General features: G+C 50.0%; 1 protein-coding gene across 5 annotated transcripts in view; it reads right to left on the reverse strand.

The window, feature by feature from the left end:
* The window catches only part of Bili (FERM domain-containing protein 8 Bili), a 92,684-nt gene that overhangs the window by 44,788 nt on the left and 34,968 nt on the right, over positions 1-12,928 (reverse strand). For 2 of the 5 annotated variants that reach the window (XM_084582984.1, XM_084582983.1), the window contains exon 1: positions 888-1,630. The exons of the other annotated variants lie outside the window; for them this stretch is intronic. The gene's annotated coding sequence lies outside the window, so the exon portion shown is untranslated. Of the gene's footprint in view, positions 1-887; positions 1,631-12,928 lie in introns of those variants that run through there. 5 annotated transcript variants of the gene reach the window in all.

Genomic DNA, 12,928 nt, shown 5'->3' on the forward strand with positions numbered 1-12,928 from the left:
TACGTTCACATGTAATCAATCCTGCGCTTGTCACAAGTCCAGTAGGTGTACTGGTCTGACCAACCCGGACGGGAACCACATCGAAACCCATAAAATATCTCCTACACCTGAACATGCTTGAAGCCAATAACAGCGACCATGCGTCTGCAAGAAAAGCGCTGGCTGTGAAATAAAAGAAAACAACAGCAAAACAAAAAAGGCGTCGCACTCACTCACTCTTGCACGAAAAGCGGTGGTTTCCTGCGCGCTAATAGCGTGTCTCCTTTCGTGCACCTTCGACACCTACACTAGCTCCGGTGCGTAATCCACGAATCCAACAATGCCTGAGTAGAGTGCACATTGCGTCCCTATTCTCTATGCAGGAACGCAACGCAACGCGCTCAGAGTACGATCCGAGGAAAGAGACAATGAGACAATCATTAGTTCAATGGAATTCGGACAACGACCACTGCAAAAGTTATTCGAGTTCTAAATATATATGGTCAATTTTGGATGTATACCACCCATAGTGTCCTCAAGAACAAGCGTCGCAGCCGAAGTAAAAGACTCTGTTCCACAACATTACGCTGTTGTAACGGTACTGCATCAGGATGCCACTGAAGAGTGGGCACATACCGGTTCCAGGTCATGCACTACGCAGCAAGTTAACGAGATCTCGTCGCCTGTTCTCTGTGAAATAAAAAGAAAAAAAAAATGCGGGAACAACGTGCAGATAGTTGCAGCCGTTCTACCTACGGCCGCATTAGCTCCTTTTCAGCGCCCGCGAATGCGAACCTAAACGTGATTCAAAACTCAGGTGAGACGTTCGCGAGAGCTGCGTCAGGCACCGCGCAGAAACAGGTGCGCTCTGTACAGCAGCTTCCCAAACGATGAGTCACATCGCTTACGTGCAGCTGTGTCCGTCGATCCGACGGCGCGTACTCCGAAAATGTCGTCCGCAGCCAGCCAGGAGACTTCTCCGCAGGAGGATCCGACCCGATACAGGGCAAGCCTCTGAGCGACGACCTATGGGAGACTCCAAACGTCACGGAAAGGCCAGCACTGCGGACTTCGATGTGATCCCGTGGATGAGCTCGGTGTCAGCCCTCACCAAAACAGCGTACGTGATTCAGAAACCACGTTTCAGGGTCCAATTGCTGGATGTCTTCTGCCAAGACCTGCACGATGCAGAAACGTCCTCTAAACGCGACGGGACCTGCTCTCTGCCAGCGTTCACAACTCCTCAGCTGGTCCAGTCCGACGCTGTCCTCTGTCCAGCAACTGTTCTCTCTTTAGCAGACACGGGGCCCGTAGGACGGGAGTCCGTCATGAAACCCAGCACGAATACGGTGAATATGAACGGCAGACACCGTCGCTGTTGCCAAGAGGCCGACAGCCAAGTCTCCTTCGCGATGGCAAGACGTCTTCGTCGCAGTGTCCAGTCCACAGCACGGTACGTAGTAGAGGGATGACAATCGCAGCACCCTGGAGATTCTACGGTACTGTGCACACCTCCTAGAGTAGTAGCTCGCTCCTCAAAAGCTTCTACCGAGAACAGCTGGCGCAGTACCGCCGCGGCTGGGCCGCCGAAAGACGTAACGACCGAAGCCCGCCACAATCGCCGCCAACTCCGGCGAGCGCAGTCGGCCGCCGCTGTCAAAACGCCCAGCCACAGGAGAGGAGGAGGAGGAGGGCGCGAGCAACAGTATTAAAACAGATGGTCGAGAGAGAGAGAGAGAGGCGCCTAGCCGCTCGTGTCTTTGATGAGGAGAGAATGTGCATCGCGGCCAACTCGTGACAGGGTGAAAACGTCCGGACCTCTCCTCTACATTGGCGACGGAGAGCGGGGAAAGAGGACTTTATAACGGCGGTTTTTTTAAATGCCAGCGTGGAAAGAAGGGGAAAAAGAGGAAGAGCGTCGAAAACAAAAGTGGCCTTCGCCTCGCTTCTTCCAAGCCAGCCGTTGATCCCGAGGGGCGCGGGAGAGAAGGCGGCGAGCGGAAAGAGAGCACGCTGGCGTTGGGGCCGACGGCGGCTGCGGAAGGAACGGACGGCGACTCCCGGGACAGCGCGGAAAAGGGCGGCGCCGTTCGGACAGATAGCGAGAGCGGTTTCAGAGCCTACACGCACAGAGCGGCCGCAGCGAAGACGGAGGCAATCGGAAAGTGATCGGAATTCTAAGCGCCGACGAGGAATTGCAGCGCGGCTGAGAGGGCGCCAGGAGCCCGGACAACAGGTGGGCAGAGGGAGCACACGCGAGAGGGTTATAGGGCGAGCGAGGGAGGGGAATTAAGAGTCACGAGTGAACCCAACTCGCGAAAGCTGCAGAGACGGAGCAACGACCAGGCGACGCAGAGAAGGCGGGCTTCATGTGTCCGGCAGGAGGAACGGCAGAGGAGCAGCCAAAGAACTGTCGCAAGTTGCACGTCACCAAAGGGCGCGTGTGATCGTCGACCTGCATGTCAAATGGTCGCGGCGCTACGCTGTATAAATAGGTGTGTGTGTGTGTGTGTGTGTGTGTGTGTGTGTGTGTGTGTGTGTGTGTGTGTGTGTGTGTGTGTGTGTGTGTGTGTGTGTGTGTGTGTGTGTGTGTGTGTGTGTGTGTGTGTGTGTGTGTGTGTGTGTGTGAGAGAGAGAGAGAGAGAGAGACAAGAGGGAGCAGGAGTCACAAACTAAAGCCCCTCAATAAACTGCATCGGTAGACCAAGCTCGCCACCGTTCCACAAGACTGATGCTGGCGAGCCCACTCGACTGGACCATTTCGGAACTCGTCAGTTCGCCAAGCCGTGGCGCAGTAGCAAGACTCTCATAGGGCCTGCGCATTTTTGAAGAGCGATCGGGCCATATCAGGGACGCAGAAATGCAAACCATCTCGAATTCCAACCACAAATCCAACATGTGGATGGATTTTAATGGATTAAGGCTATCATGCGGCAATAAGAAATGTAAAACGTCAGTTTGTAGGAACGAAGGTACGTTCGCGATAAAAACTAACAGGTTAAAAATCAAAGGCACACGACAAGACTACAACTGCGCTTTCTCTTAAGAGATCGTGGTTAAGCAGCTGGGGTTAAATTAAACAGAATTAGTCGTGGGGTGGCTAAAGCGACAGCGGGAAGTGTCAAATACCTCGCGCCTCGGTGCGACCTGCAACGCCCCGGCAGGGGGGATATGTACAATTGACGCTTCAAGGCAACCGAATGCGCGGCGTGAAAATCAATTGCAGAAAGCTTAACCCTTCTAGATGCAAAAAGTATCGACCACCGCCAGGCTCTGACCAAACCGTGTTTCTCAGAGCACTTCTTGCTCGCTGCAAGTTTATTCTCAGCAATACTATATACATGTGAGGAAGCCCCGGTCATGAATGTCACAGGTTTCTGGGCGACGCAAAAGTGTAACCTTGTGTTTTACTTGAGACTTTTTAAAATGTATTCCCCTTCAATGACGGTTGAGTAAGGTGGCTCCGTGTGCCCGTATACGTCAGGATACCGAGGGAGATGAAGACAAGTATTTTAAACTAACAAAATACATCAACACGTTGAGTAGATACAACTACGCATTTGTCAAAGTATAGATGCGAGAAGCAAGGAAAAACCTCGTGCGCAGATGAAATAGTACAGGACAGAGAAAATATGGCACTGTTGAGAACTATCGGACGGTGGAGAAAGACATATTAAAAGCACAAACGAATGCGCGTAATGGGCGTAAAGAATCAGCAAATAGGGCCCCGCAGAGATATCAAGTGTACAAAGAAAAAATAAACCCCACCGGGGTGACGCAGTGGTTACGGCGTTCGACTACTGTTCCCAAGGATGCGGGATCGCATTCCGGCCTCGGCGGCCGGTTTTCAATGGAGGCGAAAAGCAAGGCGCCCATGTGCTGTACGATGTCAGTGCACGTTAAAGAACCCCAGGTGGTCGAAATTTCCGGAGTCCTCCACTACGGCGTCTCTCATAGCCTAAGTTGTTTTGGGACGTTAAACCCCACAAACCACAAAGAGAAAATAAGGTAATCAGACGCGCACAGTATGCAATCAAACCTCGCGAGGTTCCCACAAACAAAGCAGAGAGGAACGAAATATACATCAGGAGCTGTCGCAGATTTGCGCCAAATTACCGCAGCGCCGACAAGAGGGACAGCGAAGTCTAGAAAGAGCGACGCGGTGTAAGATAAAACGAGGCCTAGATATTCGATGCAGCTGAAATTGCACAAAAAGAGAGAACTAGGCCAAAAATGTAGGGACAAAACTTGCGACACCTTAATTCCGTCTCCGGCAGTGTAAAATTTTGTCCGCACTGCAGGATAACGGCACAGTTCTTATTCTTTTACCTCCTTTACTCTGTCGCTTTCAAGAGCGGCGGCAAGAAATAAAATAAAATACGGGGGGGACAGGACGCGAGGGAAAATGTCGCACATTCACGCGCGCCCACAAAAGTCCCGTCGCCACCACGCCGCGCACAATTCAGGGGAAGAAGCGCTCTACACGGCACGCTTTACGCTCGGCACTCGGCAGAAGTTGCGTGCAGCGAGGGACGGAAAGCGACGACTGCGACCCGCGAATTAAAGATGACCCAGAGACCTTAGCGTGTAACGCCGGGTTTTGACACGTCGCGTCACAGCCTATAAGAGCGGCTCCCCACTTTGGTATCATGCGCGTTCGCCGGTAAGAGGCCCATTGCTTGAGACCAAGCTTTCACCGTACTCGAGACTGACATTCAGGGAGCATGGCCTTTGTAGGCTCATGGTGAACATCTAGCATCTGCGAGGTGTGTACGCGAGATTTTTTAGAGAGATTCTGCGAGATTCCGCGAGATGCCGCAACAAATTCTGACGACGAAACCTCAGAAAGTAATAACATTACGATGAATACCCAAACATGCAAGACAGGGGAAGAAAAGAGGTGGACAGAAGAGAAAGAGCAGAACAAGGAGGAAAGTCTTTCACTTACCAATCAATTAACAGCCACTAACGCCTCAAAAGAAGTGCTAATTACAAAAAAAAAACAATTAACGAAAGGAATGTCTAGACTCTGAGTAAAACGAAACGCCCTGTGTATACTGCACGGATCTAGGCAGGACGAAATTCATGCACACACAAAAACGCCGAGGAGGCGGCAGACCCGGAGACAGGAATGGTGCGTTGGTGCCTTCCCTTTCTTTCTTTTTTCCTTTCCTTTCTACCAGCACGACTCACCACGTCTAGTTCGGGGCGAAAGACACGAGCAGGATACAGAAAAGAAGAAGGGGGAAACGAGCATACCGAACTCGGGCTAACCACAAAACGGCTGCGGGTGCCACGATCAAAGAAAGGAAGAAACAGAGCGGTTAGTCCACTGGCGCAGTACAGTGGCACGGTCGTCTGACAGCCGCAGAGAAAGCAAAAGTGTTAGATCCGTGCATGCATGTGTACTCGGAAGGTGGGACATTTTTCCGAGCGTGATAGAAAACACGTGCACTTTAGGGAATTGTAGTTTCAGCACAGCGCACATGCGTTTACCGCGACCGCTTGTTGCGAAAACCTTGCACCAATACACATGCGCAGATGGCGCCGGCAACTTAAAGCTCCTTGAAATTATCAAGGGACCTTACGGCAACTGACCCGCCAGCGCCACCTGCACATAGTCGCGGTGACGTCAAGAAGGCGACGGTGGAGAGAACGCGCCGTGCTAAAGCTTTCTGAAAAATCAAACGGCAACTCCGCGAGACTTAGACAGCCACATCACATATCTGCAAATCATCGACCCCGGTTCTTCTTGTAGTGATAAGCAGCGTTTTGAGGCGCTTATAGAAACGATTAAAATAAAAAACTAAAAAGAAATCGAAACTGGGCTACGCAGCCAAACTTTGCAACTGCGCGCGAAGATGTCTGATGTGTCTAACAAACACAGAAGCGGAGATTTCTTCTTTTTTTTTTTTTTGTTCAGGCAGTGAAGACCGGGAGCACCGAGGGGCGGGCTATGTATAGATATGTGACGCATACAGTGACAGTGCGACTCTAAGATCATTTCCACGGAAGCAAATCTTCAATATGGCTGCCGAAATGGGTCTCATCAATTGCGTCAGTGAGGAGATAACCCACTGTAAACACACTACCGGAATGAAACACTCTCTGGAATCCCTTCTTATGAAGAATGAATCGTGCAACGAAAAAGAATTACAGTGCGGAACAGCGATTATTTATCCTTGATTCCAAACCTTCAGTGTCCAAGATCTGTGCAATAAATCTTGGTTGCCACCAAAGCGACACGTCATTTCACAAGGGAAGCCCCGGCTACAGCACTAATCCACACAATCGACTTGAACACAGGGATACGGCTTTCTTCCTAGTAATTGTTATATACACATAGACAAGCACTCGTGCACAATCTATTGGAAATAAATTAAGCCTATTATTTCCTGTGAAGCTTCTGTCCCTCCTAGGCTTAAAACCAACGTCGGTGTGTCGAGAAAAAAAAAAAAAAAAAAAAAAAAAAAGCTTCCCGTTCTAAAAATCATCTTGTGCCTGATGTCTGCGTTTGCACACACTAAAGTAAAAGTGTGGATGCGACAAATAACGTAGCAGCCCACAATATTATTGCGTTTACCGCACCCAAGCGTGCATATACTCTGTTCTAAAACAGCATACTTCCGTTTCCCTTCCCTGTTGACAACATCTATTCATTTATTATTTTTTTTTTTTTCAAATTAAGTCTGCATACGCCGCGCGCAGACGACGAGCAGAAAAGAAGCAGACGACTCGAAGGAATTAACACGCTTAACGGACTTTCCTTATTCGTGGAAGATGGAGTATATAGCCGAAGGCGTAAAGGTTGGAGTTCTTGTTATGTACAGACGAGATTAGCCTCACGTTAAACCTATACCGGCTCACCTCCAGCTGGCGATATAACTACACGTCTGCCGCAGTTGCAGGAGCGAAATCTATGCGCGAATCATGAGCAAACTTTCAGCGCGCCAAGCGAATGCGGAAGAACGGAGCATACAGGGGAAAAAAAAATAATAATAATAAACACGAGGCAAGTAAAATCCTGAATTGAGCCGCCATTCGGCCGTCCGCACGCGACACTGCCGCTCACGACGAGGCAAGGCAAATTTCGCTCGCCAAGAAGCACTTCCACTCCACGCGACGATGACAATCACGCGTCCCCAATCTCCTCCATCTCCGCGAACTGCGCACGCAGTTGATGGGAGACTTCAAAGAGGAGGGGTTCATTATACAGTACTCGCGATACGCTCGAGAGGACGCTCGACGCAGTGAAAGCCACCGTAATCCTCTCTCCTCCAATCTTATCGTGGCCCCAGGGTACTGGTAGTAGTTATTACTCTTCCATAAATAGAGAGAGGGGGGATGGAAATAAAGAGAGGCGCCTGGGCAGCAAGTAATCACGCAATGTTTTCGCTCTTCGTACGGGGAGGCGGCCACGACGCCAGATTGTCAACGCAACGCTGAGCGAGCACAATCAGAACGGCACGGCATGCGCTTAGCAGATAAAAGTCGCTGCGTGCGTGGACGCGTCAGTGGTGCGTGCAAAGGACGGCCAGGAAGTGCTTGTTTGCGACTGCGGAAGAGGCTTTGCTTCATCTACCTCTCTACTCTCAATCTACACTGAAGAGAAGTTTATTACAACTCCAAAAACTGCCCGCATCCCCCCTTAACACACACAACCATGTATAAGAACAGTCTAATTAAACCAAGTCAAGCGGTGGAATGAAACACAAATCAAGGGTCATTAGTATAAGTAAATATATAATTTTTTTCTGAAAACGGCATTATGAGCACAGAATACACCCACTCCGCAGTCCGTTCTTGGTTTCCTCGTCGGTGTTTCACCTACCGCAGATATCCTGGGATATAATTATGAGTCATATCATTCCAGCGCACGAAAACACACGGACGAAGGCAGAAGAGCTAGACACCACGAACGCCAGCGGGGTCTCGGATTAAGGACTCATGTTAAGGGTCCTTTCTGGGCCTTCAAACTTTCAGTTTTTTAATTAAATGTTTTTCATCACCACCACAACCGGTAGTATGACTGGCATATGCCTGGTTGCAAGAGTACCCGCGTTTCCTCTGAACCTCCGACGAGTTAAAGAATAAAAAAGAAGGGTGCGATGCGAATAGCAACAATTACGAGTATAAAGCTTATTCGGTGAAATCATGCGCGCTATCGGGCCTAATATAGATGACAGAACCAGCGTGCGCTGTTCAGTTTGGTTTGGCTCTTCGCTAGCGACTCATGATATGACGAATGTTGTAGCGCGGAGCTGCGCGCAATTCAGACCACCTCGGTTTCCTTATTAACGTGCTCCGACATCGCACGCACGCACAGCTTGCTTCCCGTCTCCATCGTAGCGGTCATCGTGGCCGGGATCGGATCCTGCGTCCTTGGGACCAGCAGAGTGAGCCGCCGCGATGGGGCCATTTTTGCGGGAAAGTCATTGCTACTGATAATACGGCAAATTTTGTGCGTAAGCTCCATTTAGTAATAAGCACACAGCGTGTCAAAGCAACTGGCACTGAAGCCCTCACTGTCGCGAATTCTCCAGCCATGATCGCTCTGGAGGCGAAACGAAAAAAAAAAAAAATGAAAAAAAAAAAAATGAAAGAAAGGCGCTACATACCTGCCCATATACAACACCAAAGATACCACACACCACACCGTACCACACATACTACACTGTACGTACCGTACCCTAACCTACCCTACCACGCAACACCATACAAGACCATACATACAGCACTATAGCAACACATCAAGCCATACCATGATTTACCGTACAACACGCCATTCCATGTCATAATGCAACCCGTACTACACACCACATCCCGACATGCGATACCGTGCCGCACCATAGCGTACAACAAACCAAATCACGCCATTCCTTTACTTAAACACCCGCCGCGATGATGCAGTGGTTAGGGCGCTCGAATACTGTGCCCAAGGATGCGGGATCTAATCCCGCGGCCGCGGCGGCCGGTTTTCGGTGGTGGAGGCGAAAAGCTTGTTGCCCATGTACTGTGCGATGTCAGTGCGCGTTAAAGAACCCCAGGGAATGGAAATTTCCGGAGCCCAACATTACGTACAGCGTCTCTCATAGCCTAAGTCGCTTTAGGACGTTAAACTCCACAAACCAAACCAAACATTTATATGCCGTCATGCGACGTAAGCTGGAGGCTTAGCCACCGCTACTGGAGCAAAGCTCTATTCGGACCTTTCCCGTGTCCACAAACCCAATAAACCAAACAAAACCATCTTTTGTTCAACAAAACACAGCAATAAGCACACGGCGTCGTCGCCTTTGCATTTCCTCCCTAACCGGAAGGCACGAAGCCGCAGGTAGGCGTAAAAAATAGGATCACAGGAACGGCTTATTTATAACTTGCCTAGAGGAGCTTCAAAGGAGTTAACTACCACATTTTTTTTTTTTTTAATCACGCGGCTAGTAAAACGGCGAAACGCGATAACGTGCTCGCAGCTCGTGTAAGGTTTTACGGCACATAGGCGACATAAGATAAGGAAAGATCAGCCGCTACAATAACGCGTTAAAAAGGCTCGCCCACAAAGCCAACGCGCAAACAGTACGGCCGTTTTTAGCACTGTGCGCCCCAGTATCCGAGTCGATATATTCTGGTCCGAAACCAACGCATCTCTCGCGGGCATCGAATCCGCCTGAACGCGCACAGCCGGATTCCCAGGCTGGCCCCACTCCTCAACAAGTGGACGCCACCTTTCGAGCTAACTAAACGTAGATTAAAGGGGGTCGCTTTAACTGAGCGATAATCGCGCGTGAAAAGCCAATTTCGTCCCTCCGAAGCTGCGCGCGCTGTAGCAACCGGACGAAGACGCGCGTCCAAAACAGCCGTTAACAGTTCCCATCTCTACCGCGCTTTCAACAACTAGAACTATGGGCGTAGAAGTCACTCCAACTTCCTTCCCGCTCACAACGTTACACACGCACGTCGCGAACATCAGATGATACTACGTAACCTAAGCGCGCTCAAGGGGAGCCGTTCAGTTTCCTGGTCTTCTTTCTTTTCTCGAGCCACCACATCGTGGACACGCCTACCAGCTTGCGTCGGCGCGTCCAAAGAGGTCAACCATACACCGAAGCCCGAGCGGTCGCAGCCCAACCAAGCCTCGCAGAAGCGGCCACGAAAGAACAGCGGGAAAACAATACAAGCACCACTCTGTATGCACCCGAAGGCGAAAGGTAACGCTTGGGCAGTTCGGGGGAAAAGAAGAGAGCAAAGGTTCTGGCGACGAAGGGGGAGACAAGATGAACAGGCACTTTCGGAAGTAAATAATACCTGCGAACGGAACGTCATAACAACTTCGCATCTTTTTCCCGAAAGAGTACCCACGGTACGTCGCCACAACCGCACCATCAAGCGAGAAAAGCAATGCCCGCCGCCTGGCCTCGATTGTTCCTGCCATCACAAGAGGCAACCAACGACCGGACAATGGCGATGAAAGGGCGCGCGCATGTCTCGGAGAGAAAAGAAGTAACCACGCTCTGGGCCAAAGAGTGAAGTGCGCGCATACACGCAAAGAACAACCGCGGAGAGCAACAAGGAAAAAAAAAAAAAAAAAGAAAGAAAGGTGCGCGGTTCTGGACGCACACAAACACGAGAACGTCTCCGAGCGCGAAAAAGAAACAAACACAAACGCGTGCGTGTTGGAAGTGCGAGCAGCGACGCCGATGTGCTGGAGGAGTTTGTCCGGCGCGCTGCGCGCACTTTCCTGGTGCGCGCGCACTTCCCAAATCGGAAACACATACACAGGTAGCAGCGCAGAAGCCGGCGGTGGCCCTTGTTGGCGCATCCGCGCTCCGAGAGTGGCACACGCTTTTTTTGAGGTCATCCCAGGAGAGCCAGGCGTGGATGCGTGTGTGTGTGTACCTTCTTTTTGGCGCCGTACACGAAGGTACACAAACGCGAGCTCCCGGGCGCTACACAAGGCGCCTCACATTGGTGTGTGCGTCCCGGCAGACGAGCACGGCCTCCGATGGAAGTAAGACTTTGGTAGCGCGTCAGTCACTCTTTCTGCTTTCGAAACAGGGATGTGCGAAGTCGATTTCGGCTGTACAAAAGGTCCGTCCCCACTTAGCGCGCGACAAGCAGAAAAGGAAGCTGCAGGAGAAAGCATATCAGGAAGCCTGCTTCATCTGGGGGGCACGTATAGTTTTCGACAAGCGCGTCCGAGTCTGCATACGTATTATGGATCATTTATGGAGCCAGCCGGAAATAAATTAGTACGCGGCAGAGATGGAAAGAAAAGTTCACAGCCGCCGCGGCATCGTATGGCCTGGGAGGACGGACGCAGGATTTGCGGGTCACTTCGGAGCAGCAGGCGGGGCATGGCTATCAACATCCATTTCCAACGTGGCCACAACGGCCGTAGCCAGCGTAATTACCTACATCAATGGAGCGAGCTCACAACCCTGGAAAGCTTGACAGTGCCACCTTCAGCCGGCCGAGATTTTTCCCTCCCGCAAAGCTCTTTTCGGGTAAACGCTTCAAATTTCCGCCTTCATTTTCCGGGTTTTCCTAGACGAATTTCAGCTTTTTTTTATATATATAAAGTTACTGTTTCTAGCACTTCCCGCCTCTTCATTCGCATTAGCCTCTATTTCAAGCACGGAGTTACAAATTAAAAAAAAAAAAAAAAAAAGAAAAGAAAAAGCAGTAAGAGAAATGGTAGATTTTAAAGCCCCCGAGATCAGAAAGCTGTCGACTGCGCTCAAATCTTTAGAAAAAAAAGAAAAGCATGGAATATCCGCAGCCACTTTCCCCTTCGTATATTTGTATATGAGCTACCAGCTGTAGGTAGCCAGCATGCGGCTTTGCAAAGTGCTACAGGGAAGAGCAAGTTAACTCCAAGCAAGCGGCCGATATATACCTGCCGTACAACCTGGAAATATCGCATACATAAGATATGAGAGTTACAAAATATGCCGTCATGGCGACTTTCCCTGAGGTTGAGCTGTACACGGTATATATATAGCGTAGACGCCTGTCGAAGTGGATGCAAACTGCACAAGCATGGTGACGAAAGCGAGCCAGACCCACTTAACACGCCTCTCCGCCGCCACCTCATCTTTGGCGAACGCGGGCTTTATTTAGAATATATATCGCGCACATGTGCGTGCATGTTTTTCAAACGCAAGCCACTCAAAGCAACCTTAGAACGCACGCCGCATCCACGCTTCTAGTTTCAACTTCTGCAGACAGGAGGATAACGCAAACCGCACTGGCGCCATCTGGTGTTTATACAGCCCTGTGGTGGCACTGCTCTTACTTGCAAACAAAGAGAAGCGGTTCTCACCAGACTCGTGAAGGGCGAAATTGTCAAACAAGGCCAACAACGGTGCCAAATCGTCGCTTACCCTTTGTGCAGAAAGTGTAGTGAGACGAAGCCGCATGCGCTGGAGAGAGGGAAACTGATTTCCTGACAGGAAAGGTTGAGCAATAGGTCATGCTATATATATATATATATATATATATATATATATATATATATATATATATATATATATATATATATATATATATATACATAAACAAACGTACAGTTTGTTAGTTGGACACGTATATGCATACGTTCACGACGCATCGTACATTTTATCATACGCAATCAGGCCACGGTTTCTGCGTATAGGATGTACTAACCACACTGCGCAGTCAATGCTTATTAATGACATCACATAGCGCGCTCCGTGCGCTTCGCCACAGTAGCAGTACGGGGTAAAATATGCGGCAAGTCGGGAAAAAATTACCCTTCATTAACTAGCAACCTCCTCCTCAGTAGCATGCGTGACTGTTTGCGCCATGCTTTACACTCTGGCAGAGAGAGAGAGGGAGAGACAGAGAGATGCAGTTTTCCTGCTTGCCCAAATAGGAACATCCCTATAACTAAACTTGCACACTAAGCAGAGGAACCACTTTTCAGGAT

The sequence above is a fragment of the Amblyomma maculatum genome, chromosome 10 (assembly GCF_055883805.1).
Source record: "Amblyomma maculatum isolate TAMU_Amacu chromosome 10, ASM5588380v1, whole genome shotgun sequence".
Lineage (NCBI taxonomy): Eukaryota > Metazoa > Arthropoda > Arachnida > Ixodida > Ixodidae > Amblyomma > Amblyomma maculatum.